At 46.2% G+C, this 19689-nt stretch overlaps 1 long non-coding RNA gene across 1 annotated transcript; it reads left to right on the forward strand.

Moving 5' to 3' along the window:
- The first annotated feature begins 2203 nt into the window (after positions 1-2203).
- LOC144167998 (uncharacterized) lies at positions 2204-3659 on the forward strand. Its single transcript, XR_013322149.1, has 3 exons — positions 2204-2309; positions 3262-3388; positions 3467-3659. It is a non-coding gene; the product is annotated as an uncharacterized LOC144167998 (long non-coding RNA).
- Positions 3660-19689: the final 16030 nt, after the last annotated feature.

A 19689-nucleotide genomic window follows, 5' to 3' on the forward strand; every position in this document is an offset into this window, starting at 1 on the left:
GATTTCGGTGCACGTTAATTAGATCCCCAGGTGTTCAAAATTAATCCGGAGCCCTCTACTACTGCGCGCCTCATCGCCTGTGTAGCGTCGGCGCGTGAAACCTCATAATCAGTAAAATCAGATATTTTAGGGCGATTTTAACACATCATTAAACTTAAAGAGCAAAACACAACTGCTGAGCACCAATAAAGCCGCGCAGCTTTCACCCTCAACTGTGCGTTGTCACGTATGGCCAACTATCGGGCTGTTTTCGTGAGTAATTTACAAATGCCACTCGGGTGCGTTTTTGTCAATGTGCATGCCGCATATATCCAGGAAACTGACCAAATGCACAGCGCCTGCTAATTAACCCAACGCGCGCGTGAAACGGACGGCGCAGCATTTCGACGTCGTGAGGCACGAATGAGAACTTGGGTTTCATTGCCGTGTGTTATTTCGTAATCATTATTTGCTGAATAAATAAATAAACTGGAATTTCAACAAGAAAATAGCTTTTTATGCCATCGTCAAATGGTATCTACTCCGACTTGAATTTACGTTCCATAGCCGCTCACTTCACCATGACATCATACCGAAATTTAACGCGGCCTCTTTACAATGGAGATGTGTTCTTTTGGGAAACGTGCACCATATGGAAAGACAAAGTGATCGGGTATATGCCGTGTTTTTCATTCGACGTGTTGGCCGTATCTTTAAGAAGTTCGCGCAGATTTCTTTCATAACTGCCTGAAAACAGCATCCAGAAATGACTTCCCAAATTTCCTTTCCTATTGTTAAAACATTGCGCGCCTTCCTTTGGTAGTAGATTACGGTTGCATTATAAAAAGGTAATCGTGCATAGACAAGGAAATTTTCCAGTTCCATTTTGCTAAGTTTTCACAAGCGACTCGCACTGTTAACTTTCTCTCTACTGACACCAAATTTTTGCTTCATGTTTTTATTTGTTAGGTGTAATAGGTGTAATATTTGGTAAATGTTGCCGTGAATGGGTATTCTAGTGATTGCGCGATTACAATGGCCACCTTCGGAAGCCTATTTATGACCCCTTTAAAGCATGCATGGCCGGGTTGTTTTATGTTGCCGCCTGTATATCCTTAGACAAAAGTAATATCTAGATAAAAGGCTCAAACATTGCCTTGTTGCTGGGTCTTCATAATTGCTCGAAAAAATTAATTTACTGGAGAAATTTTATATGCAAGCTATTAAATTTCTGTGCATCATATGGGTGTGCGAGCCGTACATGTCGCCCGCTAATTACAATCGTGCGTTTTCCCTTCATATATGTATACATTGCCGCAGTAATTACGGTTGATTTATGAAACGGATTCAAACCCAAAGTTCATGCTCTTTAAATTGCCCCCTTCATGTAAAATTTAGTCACTGTTATAGCCCCTCTGATCAGCGAACGTTCCAACTAGTCCACAACTTGCACCTTTGTTTGAAATAGGCAACATGAAGTGGGCTGTTTTATATTTCAACTTTTCCATAGACATTTCACCTACCTGGAGCGCCAAAGTCAGAGCACCGTGATATTGTAACATATATGAAACAATAAAACAAAACAAAGACCTAACCCTGGTGTGACACCCGTTTTCCAGCCGATACTGCCTGTACAAAAGCTCATTGGCCTATTTCAAGGATATTTTCTCATTATACAAACGAACCTTCCAAGTAACCTGAAAATTTTTGCTTTTGTTCCCTTCCAATAGCATTGCACACACTATCTTCAGATTTTTCCTGGTGTAATTTTTCTTTGTAAGAGGTTCCAAATGCATCGGACACTTGTCGCGTTCTGCTTGGCGCGAAACGAAATACAGGGCGCCAGGCGTTCTCGGAAGAAGGCGGGTGCTGGGAATCAGGCACGCCGTCTCGCGCATTCCTTTCTTCCTGCATGCCTTATTTTTTGTTTTCGTCGACGCTCCGTCCCTTCTGTGTGTCGCGAAGGAAGTTTCAGCAGCCGAGCGCAAAGTTGGGGATGGCCGAAAAAAAAAAAAAAAGAAAAGACCGAAAGAAAAGGCTTTCGTTCTTGGCCAGCGTTTTACCCTCCTCTCACACGCGCACACGTGCGCGCCCCTCGCAGAGGGGTCCTCCTCTCCTGCTCCTTTGCGCCTGGCAGCCGGCGTTGGGTTGGGAAGAGTGGACGAAATGCGCGCGCTTTTTGTAGAAACGAGCAGCCATCGCCATCGCTGCCATCCTGCACAATCAAACGGAATGGAGAAGGAACCATGCCATACGAAATTTTGTTGTGTGGCCGCATGTTACGGTGAATATTTGCGGGCCGGAAAGTTCATAGCAACCGACCAGTGAAGGTAAGCGCTTGATTTTCTGAGCTCGCCTCGTTCTTTCGAATGCAGTTTACTTCGTAAAAGAGCGGGAACAAGACTGCCCTCCCGTTTCTAACTTCTAAGCATATCCTAGCTTTCGTGAATGCGTACGGTTGTAAAAGGGGAACACGTATTCGCTTAAATTTTATGGAAAGAGTATAATGAGAAATCAGACGGGCGCTCAGTAGTAGATCTTTTGTTATGATGCTGAAATCGAGAGTGTATATGTTCTGCAAGAACCTTGATATGTACGATTGGCTTTTAATTTACTTCTCGCCGCAGCTGCTCACGCACACGAAAAATACAACTAATAAATTTAACTTTGGTATGTTTAATTTCACGCGAGTTTTGGCGGCATGCTGTAACAGAACACAATTTAGCGTTGCAGGTAAGCCATATGTTATCAGCTGCTTATGCAAACCATCTTACGATGTAAAACAACGCCTGACGTCTTTGTAGTATTCACATATTTTCCATGTGAAAGGCTGGTCTACGTGGGATGCTTATAACTATAAAGAAAATAAATGACAAATAAAAATAAATAAATAAAATGATAAAAAAATATGAAAATAAAACAGCTCAAGCCAGTTTTTAGCACATTTTTCGAGAGCAAAAGGTAAAATTAGGCAACCAAGAAAATACACGGTTGTAATTTCATCTAGTTGTACATGTAATATGTTTCCCTTCTTTACAATTGCTTGTTTACTAATTTTTGTTCGTTGCGTTTTTATGTTTATGGGCATTGAGGTAATTATCGTCCTCTTTCAACGAATGTTGCCGACGTACCACGTCTTCATCAGTTGGTCGGCTTCTCTTGTTAATTGAAAATTATCTGGCAAGCTGTCTGAAGACTTTTCACTTAATCACTCAATGGCCTGCAAAGAAAGCTGTAAGGTATTTTATATAATTCAGTATTTTGTCCTTTTCTGGTTTCCAGGGATGCTTGAGAAACCAACTCAAGCGATGTGCGTCATAAAGTTGGCACGGGCATTAGAAAAAGTTGAACAAGCAAGACAAAGTGAAAAGTGAAGAGGCCTGTTTTGCTATAATATTCCTTCCTAAAGGTAAGGTTTTCTCCATTAGCTAAAATTTGCTTCACTTCAGTTTTCTGAACCACTTCTATACACTCTGTTTTGTTTCAGAAATACCAGCACCACAACATTGACACACGAATAAGCTCATCTGGCAGCAAGCGTCATCCAAACTGCAGGTGAGCTTCTGAGCACCCTGTGTGTTAGAGCAATGCCCTTTTGTTTGTTTTCCAGGAATGGCAGTCAAACCTCATTTGAAGTGCCAGTACAAGAAAATCGATGAGGCCATATTGTATGCCAAAAGTCCTGGTGTTCTGATCAGGTGAGACATTGTCTATGCTGTAACAACTTTGCAACTTCTCCTAAACTACAGCTTTTTTTCATTTCGCTGAAGCGTGGCAGTAACAACCCCATGTTACTGGGTTCATGGCCGTCAAGTATGTCATCAAACTGACTTGTCAAGGCAGAAGAACGAGCAAGCCCAGGAGGAGAAAAACGAAGACAACGGCTGAAACAGCGTACTTGCGAAATTCAATTGTTTTAACACAATACGTATTCGGATCGATTGTTAATGGTAAAATAAAACGCACATGTTATTTCATCTTAAAGAGTGTCAGTGTTGTTATTTACGCTAGCTGGCATGTTCCTTGCTTTAAAATTCTGCCATTTCTTAGTTTGTTATTTTGCCGGACTGCCTTAATTGTGTGTGTTGGTCAGTGTAGGGATCAAATGTATGAACATGCAGCCTAAAATGCCAGTTTATACCTTTCAGGAGTTTATGCGGACGAGGTTTGAAGTGCTCGCTTATCATGCAGTCAACCATCGTCTATCTAGGAAAAAGTTAACTTCTAATATTTTCATCTAGTTATTGTTGCATGTATATTAGATACATGTAATTGTAAGTTACCTGTACATTGCTGCAATATTATCGCTTCGTAAGAGAAACATTGCTTGAACGTCATATCTAGTGCGCGGACGCGACCCTCGTGGGAAAGAAACGTATCTGTAAAGTCGCGGTAACGTTGTAGGAAGCATCGCTTGAACATGATAGCGACGTTTTCTAAATGTTACCCGCACGTTGGAAAAATATAGCTGGAAAGTTACCGCAAAATTGTAGGAATGTTATTGCAACTTCATAAAAACATTGCTTGAACGTTGAAGCAACGTTCTTTGTATGCTAACTGCATGTAAACGTGTGGATCTAAAGTTGCTGCAAGATTGTAGCAATGTTATCACAACGTCCGAATGGTACAGGGATATGCTTAAATGTGGTATGCACGTTGCGAAAATGTAGCTGAAAAGTTGCTGCAATGTCATCAGAAAACGTCTCAAACGTTGTTCAAATGTGTCCTGCACGTGGCTGAAAGGTTGCTCCAAGAGTGTAGAAACGTTGGCGAACGTCAGAAACAACGTTATCCAAACATTAAAACACACCCTTAAAACGTTGCCCCCATGTTGGAGCAATGCTAATATCATGTTGACGCAATGTTTCTGGGAAACATTGCACTAACGTTAAAAAAAGCGGACATTAGCCACGTTTTGGCAACGTTAAGGGGAAACGTTGTGGAAATGTTCGGGCAACATTCTGTGCTACCAGGGAAACGGCCTTCGTTTTTGACATAGAAGGACGATTTTTCAGCTCTTAAGCCTGGCAAAGTAGCGTTTGTCGTCGTCATAGCAACAGGCTCGTGGGATGGCGAACGCAGACGACGGGAGCATTGTTTGGGGTGGTACATCACTGCGGTCTTTGCGCGCTTCGTCTCAGCAGCGATAAATTTAACTTCACTTCACAACGAAGAAACACAAAGTTAGCAAAGAACGAACTGTGGATCTCGCCAACGCGGAGCGAAGGGGATTTTCCGGCAGGTCGCCGGCGACGGCAGCGGCTCGCTCCGCCGATCTCGACGCGACGTAAGCGCCGCTGCGGCCGGGGTACGAGTTAAGGCCGCCTCCGATGGCTGAGTTTTCAAACTGGTCTAATCTAAAAACGTTTGTCGTAGCAACCAGGTAGCGACTGCGCTGGTTTGCAAGCGTAGCGAAGCAGCCACCACATACCAAGCGCCTTAAAAATTTGTCCGTTCTATTCGCCCAAATTTGGCCGCCGCAGTTGTAACAAGTAAGCAACATTGTCTATGGGCTCAAGAAAAATGACGTCACTTTCTCTACACTTTTTGCAATGCATTGGGATGCTAGGGGCGCTAGGGCCCCGAGGAAATACCGTGGCGCCACCTACGAATGACGTCACTTGTTGGACGCCGGGTCGGGTTGTCGTCTGCTACAACCCATTTCCTGTGCATATGCGGCCGCGTGGTTTTGTGTGTGTGTGTGTCTGTGGCCACAGTACACCCCCCCCCCCTCCCGCTCATTGCGGATTTGATGCAAATAACCCAAAAAAGTTGTTTGCAACCCGAATAATCCGGGCCAGCAATCAGCGACTCGCTTTTCCCGGCGACACCACCGCGCCCCACAGCTCGTACACAGCCAGCTAACGCCAAGGACGATGCAAGTGATGCAGAGAAAAGTACAAAGTAAATTCATTCTGAAATACTTGCGACGTGACATGTACGAGGCTGTGTGTGCAAGGAAACACCTTGTAACAGCGACGGAAGCGCGTCGCTCACTTGTGATCTCACCGCGCCTACTGCTCGCTACGTGAGATCGGTGATCGGATTGCTTCACCGCGCATGCTTAAAAGTACTGCTATGATGCGCAGTTTGGCTTAAAGGGACACTGAAGTGATATGTAAACATTGCGGGATTAATTACTAGCGCAAATTGTAGTCCGGAGTCCCCAGGCCATGTTTCGACCCCTCTGGGCGCGCGTTTACGCGATTTTATTTAGTAGAAAAATTAATTCGAAAATGCTGTCCTCCTCTCTTTACGCTCGCCCATTTTCTGTGACGTTTTCGTATGACGTCGGGAGGAGCCGAGCTCGCAATTGGCTGCGCTACTGCACGGCTCCCCGGCCTTCAGACAGAGTCAGTCGGCCCAGCCATCGCCTCCTGTATTGTAAAAATACAGGAGGCGATGGCCCAGCGTTTCGTCCGCCGGCCGCCGACGGGTCGTCGCAATTCATTCGCTCAGTTGAAACCACGACCGGCTTTATATAAAGCCGGTCGTGGTTGAAACGAAGCCAGGACACGTTTGTGAATGGAAGAATGTGCCTTTCTTTACTTGGTTAGTTTGCACACTCCAAGTCAAGGTCGCTTCACACAAGCGCTGCACAAGCGCACATGCGACGCATCGCTGACTGGTACGCCAGTAGGGAAATATAAGGCCTCTTGAAGGCGGGAGAAGAGTCAGGGAAGTCAATATAGGTACTAAGGAAATAAAATCAACTGATATTTTTACCGTACAGCGTAAAACTAGGGTGTGGGAAGCACTTTTTTGCGCTGGGCGAACAAGCACAGCGGCCAGCAGCACGACATACGCATCTGCGAACGCTTTTCCGTCTAAGAAATGCAATTGCTAGACGTGAGATATATTGTGTAAACTTGGGGATGCTTACTGCACGAGCGCAAAACAACAAATAGTCACCTAAGCTGCTTGGAATGCTAAAACTAAATAAAACTAAACTTAATAAAACTGTAAACTGGTTATTCATTACATACCTTATATTTCCAAGGTCGGAGGCGTTCGCCTGTGGCCGAGGCGACAATCGGCCTCGGCCACAGGCGAACGCCTCCGACCTTGGAAATATGCGCCTCTGTAATCAACCTCTGCTTCTTTTGGATGCGTGCGTTTGCTTGCCTGAGTTCTGATCTTTGTTCGACTGTCTGTTAGTGCTTAAATTGTGTGTTAAGTGTCTCGTCTTTTGAAGTTTTCTAACATTTCCATGCATTAAAGAAAAAAAAAAAAAGTTCGCCTGTGGCCGAGTGGTTTGGTTCTCTAGGTATGATAAGCGCAAGTTTTTTAGGAGTCACAAGTTCGAATCCCCGCATGTACGCGTTTTTTTTTTATAAGTTAACTTTTTCGTTTTCCACCGATGTTTTCTATACTGAGTTCACCTTTTTTTGGGCCGCAACGTTCATTGCTCCACGAACTAGTTCACAGAACGCGCGCAGGCTGGCACTGGCGCGCTAGCGAGTTCTCGTTGGCGCGCTGTTGCCATGCACCGACTGCTTGCGGGCAGTGGGCACAGGCCAGAATCAACAGACCCTTGGCCTGGTGCGAACACGCTTTTTACGATACAGGCATGAGTGAGGCAAGCTCCAAATATGGGGGAAAAGCGCATGGCATTTGAGCGTCTGCGGGGACGCGGAGGGCGTTCATGCACTGCGTAGGCCTCGGCTAGTGAATGCTACGATTCCAAGCCGTCCTGGGAGGCTTATCTTATGCATTTTACAGCCGACAACACGGCAGAAGCGCGGTACGATTATTACTGAGATATTGAGAATTCCCATCCAACAACGCCATCGGTTGTGTTTTACAGAACCGAAACCGAAACTTGTTTGATTGCTAACCTTGGGTATCGTCCAATCACGGTGCCCCCTCCTCCCAACGTCACAGCCTTAGTTGGTGCGGCCGCCGCAAACCGCGCATGGTAGTTTTTCTTCTTTCGCGCTTTTCAAAATAATTGCCGATTTGTCAACCGGATAAACGATGAAAAGTGTGCTAATTTGAGCCAGTCTACGCAGTGCAAGCAAAAACGGGAGCTTGAAAAACGGGAGCTTGACAAATTCACTTCAGTGTCCCCCCCTACAATGTTTTTCATAGTTATTAACGGATTTGATTAACGATCACTGCCGTAGCCTGTACTCTGCACGGCTGATATGTTTACTTTTCGCGACAACTTGTCCGCAATGTATAAATGGTATACGAACGCGAGTTTTCAACGCCTGCGAGCGGGTTTGGACATGTCTATATTTTACCCGCCGTGGTGGCTCAGTGGCTAAGGCGTTGCGCTGCTGAGCACAAGGTCGCAGGTTCGATTCCTGGCCGCGGCGGCCGCTTTTCTGATGGAGGCGAAAAGCAAAAACGCCCGTGTGTACGAGATTTCGGCGCACGATAAAGATCCCCAGGTGGTCAAAATTAATCCGGAGCCCTCCACTACGGCGCGCCTTATCGCCTATCGCCTGCGTTGCGTCGGCGCGTTAAACCCCACAATCAATCAATCAAACATGTCTATATTTAGTTTTCATGACTGCGGCGTGGGAATGTATAATTGTAACGTGGGCTCTTTTATGTGTACAGTGAGCCTGCTTTCCTCTAGCATCAACGAAACTAACGATTGCCCACAGAAGGCGAGGCTGTGTACGAGAGGAAACACGTCGTTAATGAATTCGGGTAATTGGGAGTTTTAAAATAGGAGAACCAAGCGTTGGGGGCCCCCCAAAGTGATGGGGGAACCTAAACGCAACACCCGCGCGCGACGAAAGGGTCTTCTCGAACCGCTCGCCGCCGGCTTCGGATGCACGTAATCGAATCTTGCGAACTTTAGGCTTAACGTTGCGGCAGATATTTCTTCACCGCTATCGTTACAGTTGCGAATGAGAGTCCCTAATACAACTTTTCACTTCACTGTCACCCTCTAAGGTCCCTCTTTCTTGTCACGGTTCGTACAGGCTTCAAAAGCAAAAATTCAAGGGTTTTCAAGGACTTTCAAGGACCACAAAACACATTTTCAAGGTCCCCCCATCTTATGTTTTATCTGAGATTATTTATAACTTTTTCAACACAATGCAAAAGTTTTTTATTGCGCAATACCTAAGCACATTAGTGCACATTTAGATAGGCGCTAACGGGTTTATAAATGCTCCCCCACCTTTTTTTATTTCATGATTGGTGTTTTTCTTTTTTCTTGCTGTTTTGCTCAGGCTGTCATATTTCAAAACTTTAGGTAATAGACCCTATGCAAAATTGCTTGGTGATCTAGCAACACTGATGTAAACAAGACCGTCCGCCATATTGGTACGGGCGACGATCGCGAAGTCTCGTATTGTTTACTGTGGAAGAGTTGGTGACGGTAACGCGGTATGGCTCAAACTGGACTGCGTTTTCCGGGTCCCGACCACGGATTGTGGACGAAGGACTCGTCTGCGCTGCCGACTGTGTCTGAGGACTCACGCCACTCGTGGTGCCGCGCCGGAGACCCATCCGAGCCCAGCGCAGCAGGGCATGCCGCCTAGCCACCGAGCCGCATTGCTCGCCTCCTTCATCGGTGCGGACAAACACGTGCGACTCGCAGTAAGTAAATCTTTGTTTTTTCCTTGACGCGAGTTAACCGGTATGAGCATTTGTATAGCACTTTGTTCACCGCTGTTTATCATGTAAATGCGTAGCGGGGACCCTGTTGCAGTAACCCTGAAAGAGGAAAGCGACAATCGCCAGACCGTACCGCTAGTGCACGTGGATTAGGTATTTTCAAATGCTGCACATCGAATTTATGGGATGATTTTTGGCGAAGATGTTTACGGAAAGGTTGCGGCCGTTTTCCGTGACGGTCGTCCGCCCGCGCGTTTCCCGCAAAGCATTCGTGCTTTGCGGCGAAGTCAACTACAAAAGTGCACATGCGCCTTGAATTTTCTTTTTTGTGCGTGTTTTCATTATTTATTGCGCATGTCCTGCCGCAAAAATCTGTTTGTGCGTCTGGCTTGTCCTTTTTTGGCAGTGGGGTGGTTGTGGTAGTTTCTAAAGCGCATGTTTTGAGTGTGCCCGAACAGATAATACCGTGAAACCTGGTTAGCTCAAACTCACTGAACTAAAATTTTTTTTTTAAATTCGATGGGTCATCGGTATAGCCAGAATGTTTACCTGTTTATCTCGAAAGGTTTTGGAAGTGAGTTCCAGATAATCATAATATTGCTTGCTTAAGTTATGACGAACACGAATATGCGGGTACTGGTATCATTACCCACGGTGATGATACCAGTACATTAACAAAGCATGCAGCGATACTTGCACACTCGAACTTGAAAAACAATTTTGACATCATTGCTGTTTGAGGTGTAGATTATTGCCCTTGCAACAGTGTTAAGCAAGACACAAAATCTGGTCATTTTGAGTCTGTTCCTTGCGGCCACTGCTTTCTGCTCTGTCCCTTTAGCATAAACTGTAGCGGACTAGTCCTGTTCTTCCCTGAGTGCTATTTACTGTTACTCTCTCTGTTCTTGCAGGTTGGGCCTCATCCATGTGGTGAGCAGCTGCTTTCGCTCCCAGAGAAAAATTGACCGGCCCTATGTTGTGTGCCTCACCTCCGAGACGGACAGTGGGGAGATTGTGGAGGCAGCGTGCGAGTGCCCGGCGGGTTGCAGTGGAGCATGGAGTCACATCCTGGCAGCTATGCACCTACTCGTCCTCTTGCAAGCCCAAGGTTTTAAAGAGGCGCCACCGGAGCTTGCGTGCACAACTGCCACAACAGTGGGGACGTCTGAGACAGCAGGGCATCAAGCCAGCGAGTGTCCAAGACATTGACTGGAGCAGCCCGCAAGAAAATGGCCCGATCCCTTCCCTTGCCAATGCGTCTGTTCGGCGCACGTCGAGTGCAGGAGCAATGCGAGCAGCAATAAAGTGCCGTGCAAGCGCTCGGGAGAAAACTTGGTAGCCTTTGGAATGGGTTTTTTGCCTCAGTTTTGCTGGCCTCACCCCCCCCACAGTAACATAAACAAGGACTGGCATGGCACCTGAAGGGTCACCTATGAGCTACCAGCAAGCATTCAAGCCACATCACGCCGTGGTCATCTCGCGAGCACGCAGAGGCTGGGCAACGTCGTGTTTACTAGACCGCTGCATGCAGGGGTGCGCGAATGCTTCCCTTTGTTCCATTTATATCCACAGTTTGCTATACTGCACGCGCTATAAATCAGCGAAGTATTTTAATTTACCTGGATTTTCACTGTGGATACAAAAAAAGGAAAAGCACTCAAGCTGATGCGCGGCGGACTGATGCAACTCTGGCCGTTTTTTTTTTTTTTTTTTTATGAGAACTTGAAAATTGCCTCAGCTACCTACATCAATGGCCACTATCATTACGTCGGAGGCATGCATGCAGTATGTGACAAACTAGAGGAGTGAGTGTGTATTTTAGTCGAAAAATATTCGACAGTAAATACACCGCGGCTGAAATGACAATGGGCAACAAGTTAACTTGACGAAAACAAACCTGTCAGCCCGGCAAATCGGGAACCAAGTGCAAAAACTCGCATTTTCCAACGTCAGATCATCATAAAACAGTGTACGCCACTTCCGCAACGACACGCGGCTAAATGCACCGAAAAGAAACTAACATACTCCGATACCGTGCGCGCCCGCCACAGAGGAAATTTTCAACCGCGCCGTGACGGCGTAGTGCGGCAAGAAAAGTTTACAGCCCTAGGTAAGATAAAGGCTCGTGTAGGGGCTAAGCGGTACCATATAACAATGAAATGAAGCGGGCGTAGAGCCACAGGGATGAGTGAAGAAATAAAGCCTAATTTTGACAACGTGTGGTACTGTTTCCCCGCTCGAGCGCCGCTGTCAGTCATAAATAGGTGACGCACGCTCAGGCTTCATTTATAATACAAAGGCTGAACCACGGAACTCCAACGCAGCTGTATTTTTCATCCGGACAGCGACTACGAAATCCCGCGCTTAGCGAACCAATGACAAATATTCGCTCCCAGCGCACCGCGCTCAGCGTGTCACAAAGGTTGCTCGCGCCGGCATAGTTCGCGTCAGAATGTTCGTTCAAGAGCGTGGAACTTCACGTGCCTTTTCTCCATCTGGACCGATATTTCCTCGTTGCGTGCACTGCGGCACGCAGCAATGCTCCGGCATTGTAGTCCATCACCAGGAGCGGTCAATGCCCGCCTTCTATGTTTTGCTACTTGGTTTCGGTTTCAAACGACCGTACCAAAATGGCGGACCTAGTTACCGGAGTCGACATGAGATGGCGGGGCGCATTTTGCATAGGGTCTATTCTGCCTGCATCTCTTGCTTTGTCAGCAAGGATATCAGATGAAATTAAATCGGGGAGTGTTGCCGCAAGGCAGGTCAAACTATGTGCACGTCCGCCATTTGCACGTAAAAGCAAACGCAGATGGAGCATATGAGGCACAGCAAACGTGCAATGAACGAGCGTCCACAGACTACCGTATAAACCGGATTATAGGTCGACCCGGTATATAGGTCGACCCCCTACCTTGAGGTGGGAAAAGTTGACAAAAAAAATAAGGCAGCGTCTCCTGCCACGCGCGTGGCAGCAGCCACGCCCCCCTGGCAACGGCTGCTGCCACGCGTGACGTCATAATGACGTCATAACATTAATAATTGTCATTATTTTGTGTAGTGTAGTCCGAAATACACATTTTTTTTTATTTGCAGTACAAAATAACGCACCATTGAACTGCTAAAACTTTTCTAAACAAACAATTTTTGTTCTTGCGGGAGCAGCCGGTGATGCTGCTGCTGCTGCCAGCTCTATGGCGCACATGGAGTCGCGTATCCGAAAGCGTGACGAAGCTCCGATTTTCTCGGGCCGACAACGTAGATAAACCGGAGTTCATATTGTTAGAAGCCCTATCTGAAAACGTGAGAAAGTTGCTTGTGATTATTTATTGCGTGGGGACCCAGCCAGCCTTTCCAGACCGCAGCAAAATAGCCGCTCTCGAGTAATGTTGACCTGTGACCGCTTGGTTATGCTTGGTGTACGCCGATGGTACCTGCGTACAGTTTCAGCGTACGTGAGACGACATCGCACAGCCGACTGGCCTCGTTCGAACAAGCTACGTTCCACACAAGAAAAGACACCGTCCGAGCGTAATTCTGTGAACCTTCCGACGCATGTCGGCGCGGCGGCATCTGCTATCAACAGTTTGCACCACGGCAAGTCCAGAATGCTTAAATGGGCGACCTGAAATCGCGGTGTGTGTTCTCGAAATGAAGACAACTTAGCAGCGCCAAAAGATAATCGGAATTTACAGTGCCGAGGACGAAGGGTAGTGGCGGCAACCGTTTTTTACTAGGCACATGTGCGCATTACAATTACAGACAATTGCGCCGAGAATAGGAAAGGTAATCTTTGGTGTCCCCACACATGTACCACGTACGTACCACTACAGTAGATCTCCTCTTCTGAAATATTAGCAAGGGAAACTTCCGAAAATCGGGAAGTTTTTATTTTCTAGTGGGCGAAATTGTAGCTTAAAGTTTGTTTTACACCCACGATACGTTTTATGAGCAGAAAAGTCTTGTGAGCATGCGCCACAAGGATCATAATTGCGTGATATTCAGCGCTTAAAAAGATTTCCTAGTAGAAACCAAATATTTCGTAGTAGGATACATGATTCTACAACAGTTTAGGACCTGCGACCTTCAAAAGGTAGACTAGCTAGACGCTTCATCTCATAGCCACTGCACTGGTATAACTTTCACGTCTCACTGTACCGTGGTGTACGCTATGTTGGCCAGACTTGACTGAGTCCCTCATGGAAAGGAAGTTAATTCAGGACACACACCCAGACGATAGGGTCAGAGAAGAGGCTGTAGAGACGGCAATAGGAAGGGTATACGCTTGGCCGGCCATCATGTCTAATACACCTACATGCACTCCAGCATATGAAAACCTATGGGTTCTGCACAGGCTCAATAAGCAACGTCAAAGAGAATCTTAAGATGTGCCTGGAACGTGAAAGCATCTACAGATTGTTTGTGTAAACAGGTATAAGCAGCGAGCATGCTGCAAATGTAATTGATAGGCAAACGTCAAGGCTATCATGGGGCGAATTTAACAAAAAGAAATGGTGCAAAAGATCCCAATTTCAAACTACATTGATGTTATATGTGCATGCACTATAAACACAGTCATCAGTATGTTAACTGTACGTAAACACTCAAGTGATATGATCAAACGGAACTAGAGGCCCCACTGCAATCGCCAAGTTATGTTTCTTTGCAGTGGAATAGGTCGGTATCTGTTAGTCGCACAAACAAGATTCTCTGATGGCATGGAGAAATAGCTGGAAAGTGGCTATGGAGCTCCAGCTGCTTTACACATTTTCTGTAATACCAGTTATTTGTTTGAAGTTTGCAATAAAATTGATCTCATTTGTTAGTCTTTTTAATTAGTGAACGAAACTTTTCATGGCCACAAAACAGTGGTCGATAAGCATGCTCACTTTCTTTGGTGGCTTGTAACGATTCACTAGAATTTCACATGGCCAACCCAAGGAATCCATGGCTCGTACACTGCAGGGTAGTGCTAGTCTCCAAAAACATTTGCCAGGACGACTGGAAACTAGTGCGGCCCACAGGCTCCATAGGTGGAAACCAGTAGCCCACCCACAGCGCCATAAAACAGCTAATGAATGGAGTGAGTCTCTGCTAAATATTAAGCAGGTTCAAAGGGTAGGTTCACATTGATAGATTTTGTGCCATCGTTCACTGTGCGTAGATTAACTATTTAACGGGCACAATAGTCATTTTTGTTATTTCGGACAGTTGAAGGGTTGCCTAAATGTTCTTTAACAAAACAAAAAGTGAAAGCTCTCAGGGATTTTAAAAACATTGTTTAGCCTCTCCAGCAATTGTCCCAGCCTGAAGGAACTCAGCTGATAGTTGGTGCCGACTGTCGTCCTCGCTTGCTAGCTCCCTGACCAAGCACATGAATGCAGTGACTAAGAAAGATGGTGACCAAAGTGAGAAGAGAAGGTGGATCCCGTACAACAGCCCTTGATCATCTAAACACCAGAAAAAAGCGCCGATGACTCACAGGCCACGACTAGGGCGTTAAAATACCTTTTGACATACATTTACAGGGCATTTACAACCTTTTATCAAAAAAATCTTGATTACACACAGTCCCTCCATGGAAGGGGTTTGTTTCTGACAAGGTCGTTGAAATTTGTTATTAGTGACAACATAAACTCATCATTGGTCCCTTTCATTCAGCACACTTACGGGCTTCGTTTTAAAAACCCTGCTGTTTCTATTTCACGTATAAATGAACTGCTTATGCAATATTCTCTTATTTACCTATGTTCGAAGTAAACTGTGTTATACCGTAAAATGTGATGTGCCGAGTGCATGCAGGTGTAACATTCTTCAATGGGACATGCAGAACATGAAGCTCAGTGCTGATAAACTTAAATCAGGGAAAATAAAGCTTCCCATGTTGCTTCTTTATTTTTGTAACTATTCTCTCTACCAAATACCTTGGTGGTAAACTCAACTAAGCTCACCTTTTCCCTAGGCCTTTATAATTGTTTTGCTCTGCAATTATACATTCTCAGCTGGAGCATGCCTGCTGAATTCAGGCCCCAACCACGCTTTACTATTTCTCAATTGCAGCTGTATGAAATGTTGCTCTTTAGGTTTTGCCAATGATTTCCAACAGGCCATTTAATTGGTGTCAGAACCATTTTATACCTTTAATTGCTATTTATAGCAAACAGTATTATATCATTTTTCATAACACATTTTGTTGTAACCTCATTCAATGATTTTGTTACCCCGCCAGCCTGGTTCATAAATCTTTGCGTGAACATGCCCGTCTTGCAGCTAATCTGCATTAACAGACACCACACATTTTGGCTTTCCAGCGTAGCTTTGGTGTCCGCAAAAAGGAATCTTTTTCTTGGCTCCTCTGCAGCGCTTTGTAGAAAAAGATCACTTGCTGGTTTGGCTTTCCCGCAGGGCTCTAGTCTAGTGCAAGAAAGTATCGCGTGCTTATTCCTTTTTTGTTGGGGTTTTAATGCTGTGCATCTTCCAGAAGAACCCTGGCATTTTGTTTAGAAATGGAACTTCACAGCACAAACAGTGCAGAGAAAGTAGAGCTACTCACTTTTTGCATAGACACGGAAGTTTGGCAGATCACTTGTCATTGACAAGCAAGTGTTTGATTTCTGGCTTAAGGTGCAACGCTGGGATAGTTTACTAGCTGGGGGGAAAAAACACAGCACTGATAAACGGTACTGAAGTACTAGGAAAGGTGCCGTGATCAACATGGTTTCCATGTGTTGGCAGCTTTTTGGTCCAGTGTTTTTCATGAATATTTGCCAGGGGGCCTTAACATGGCCTGCTTTTGTGTAACAAAAATGTCAACAGTGAAGCACTTATCAATGCTCACATGCTGCTCATTGATACCAGAGCAAAAGTACGTTCAGCAGTCATTTTATTGTTAAAGCCACCCATGATCCATACACCTTCCAGCTGTACTGCAACTTTCACAGACACCGACAGACATTCACATCTACGCACGTGGCCTTGGCTCCAGTTCTTGCACAAGGAATTAAGAAGTACTCTTGGGAGTGGGCAATGTCACGCTCGACACCAACCATTACCCCGAAGTTGTACTTGATGAACTATTTTTTACGCCTGTTGGCTTAAAGGATTGTTTAAGTGCCCGTTTTGTGGAAGAAAAAGAAACAGCTAATGGGCACACAACACACAACCCGTGAATGTGTTTTCTAGCAGCTGGCTTCTGACGAGACTTGCATCATTGTTGGGACATTTTATAAAGCCCCTTACCACTAAGTAAATTCACTTGAGCAATTTTCCAAAACAGTTTACACAGTGCGGAGTTAAAAAGCAATAGAATGTGAAACGTCCCCTCACAATTGGAAACTCTTCCTGTTCACTACCCCAAAGGCTTTGACAGTAGACGCTTAAGCACGCTTCACCAGTTGCGAATACAAGCATTAGTGTCAAGTTGAACTCCGCAGAGTGCTTGGGATGGGCATATAGATGTCACAGCCACTTGGAATTTGTGCAAAGACTGCAAGCCTCCGAGATAAGCTCTCATCATCATTAGCCCATCCTGCTGAGAGTGAATGAAAGTATTGTGCCTGGTTATGTTCAATTCCAACCAAGCCAAACACAAGAGTAAAGAAGGAACGAGCCTATCAAAATACATACTCAAAGCAGACGCAGGAGGAAGTTCTGTTGCCTAACCAGGTTAGAGGAGGCGAAAGGTACTGGAGCAAAGGAAAGGGAAATAAGAGCCAAGCAGTAATTTTAAGCCTTGCCTATCATTTCATTAAGACTTCCTAAGTTGAAAGCACAATGGTACTAAGCAACAAATCTGAGCATAGATGAACAATAACTGAATTGTCACTTGTTAACCTTATGCACACCAGACTTTTAAAGGACTATTAGCAGAAGTTCCAAACTTGGCTCACACGGCGATCTTATCGGCTGCACTTCTCCCATGCTTGCACAGTTGGAGCTTGAGCCTCCTTGCACAAGAAGCCAGCCAGTCAGCGAATGGTTTCAGTGGTATCTTGAATAGATATATCTTTGGACGGGCAGTTGGGCTCCACCCACGGAAGTGCAACTGCGCTCCCTGCACGGATTCTGCAGCGCTACGTGCACAGATCGTTTCTGTGGAATAGTCAGGATACATTTCTCGGCGACAGTACTACTGCCCCGGGGGAAAAATTGCAGAAGCTACATGCGAGATCGGATTGCGTTCGATGATGCCGTGCGCTACCTGACGACACTCGATTCGTGCACACGCTGACACTACGTCGCTCGCTACGGCGCGACGTGATGGAAAATACTGATCCCTACGTTTTATAATTGAGCCACCACTCCAGAATCGGAACACAAGGCTTGGCATGGAAGAAGCGAGGCACAAGTAGACAACAAATGCAGGCGCGTAAAGCAAATAGCACGCGAACTGCAAAACAACGTGAAGCTTACAAAATATTAAACGACAACAGTACAGTTCTAGGAGCATGTAAAGCGGGGCGAAGCAGCGTGCAGAAAACAATGCGTTAGGCTTACCAAGACGTGCAACAGCAAGTTCACAAAAAATACCCAATCTAAATAATTACAAGCACAAAAGCGCCGCGAGGCAGCTGCTGTACAGGGAGATAAGGACGTAACGATGCGTCAGGCCTGCCATTCGAACCACGGGCGGAGAACATCGGGACACAAGACGCGAACACCCGGCTGCCATCGTCAACACAAAAAAGTGGCATGATCAAATGACGTAAATATGACGTTTGTTTTGTGACGTCACAGGAAGTCACGTGATTACTTTAGCTTGACGTCACTTCTGCGTGGCAGCAGCTGTTGCCAGGGGGGCGCAGCTCGTGCCACGCGCGTGGCAGGAGACTTAACCAAAAAATAATTCGGCACTTATGCGCACTCACAATGTCTATATTTATTTTCGACGCCCGTCCGTCACTGCCACTCACTATGCCTGCCGAAGTCTCTCGTCCGAGCTCTCAGAGTCGTCCAAGGATGACTGCTTCGCACTAGCGTCACTACTTCGCACTGTCATCTTCCACGCCATCAGGCGCGTTGCTGATGGAGCACTTCCTGAACGCTCGTGTAACCATGTCGTCGGGCAGCGACTGCCCAGAGAAGGACACCCAGCTTGACACGGTCGCAAACGGCCCGTATAGGTCTTTTTGTTGTCGCCGGCTATCCACTCATTGTACAGTTCGCCGAGCCCGTCCGCGCATGGCCTCCGAAGCGATCGTGAGCGAAGTTCCCGGACGAAGTTCCCGGACGAAGTCTGCCACTTTGTTCTCCAACTCGGGGTGCGCCGCTTGACGTCCACGGAACGATCGGTTTCAGGGGTTGCACGCGCACAGCTTAGCTTTCTGGCTCCGCCAGTACCGCACACTTTTCTCCGAAACGCCTAACTGGCATTGCGCCGCCATATCCCCGTGACTCAATTGCCGTTAGCTTAAACGCCGCGGTGAACTGGCGTCGACTGCCGCCACTCATCTCGGAACAGAGACGTACAGAAATGTGCACACGCTCGCACAATAAACGAGTAAAAGACGAAAAACTAGAGAAAAGCGAAATCAAATAAAGGCCTGATAGTGCGAGCGAGCAGTCCCATGGAGGAAAGAAAAGGTTAGGAGAGGCCCTGACGTCACATTTGTGAAGCCGAGTCCCGCCATGACTTGAGCCCACGGAGCCCAGCACTCTATCCCATCATCCTTTGCTGTCTCCGGTTTGATTTGGCTAACATGGCGTCGCCCTGCCCTCCCGCTTCGAAGCGAAAACAGCTTCGTCGCTAATTCCTCGGTGCGATGTCATCTTCTAAGCTGTTGATTTCGCCTTCAATTCGTCCATTCTAACCCTCACCCAAAGTTTCAATCGAAAAACGGCCTTCGTTTTTGAGATAGAAGGACGATTTTTCAGCTCTTAAGCCTGGCAAAGTAGCATTCGTCGTCGTCATAGCAACAGGCTCGCGCGATGGCGAACGCAGACGTCTCCGGCGGCAGAGTTTTCAAACTGGCCAAATCTAAAAACGTTTGTCGTAGCGACTGCGCTGGTTTGCAAGCGCAGCGAAGCAGCCAAATACCAAGAGCCTTAAAAATTTGTCCGTTCTATTCGCCCAAATTTGGCCGCTGCAGTTGTAAACAAGTAAGCAACATTGTCCATGGGCTCAAGAAAAAT

This window comes from Haemaphysalis longicornis, unplaced genomic scaffold (assembly GCF_048455015.1).
Source record: "Haemaphysalis longicornis isolate Haplotype H1 unplaced genomic scaffold, Haemaphysalis longicornis Haplotype H1 scaffold_1, whole genome shotgun sequence".
In the NCBI taxonomy this organism is placed as follows: Eukaryota; Metazoa; Arthropoda; class Arachnida; order Ixodida; family Ixodidae; genus Haemaphysalis; species Haemaphysalis longicornis.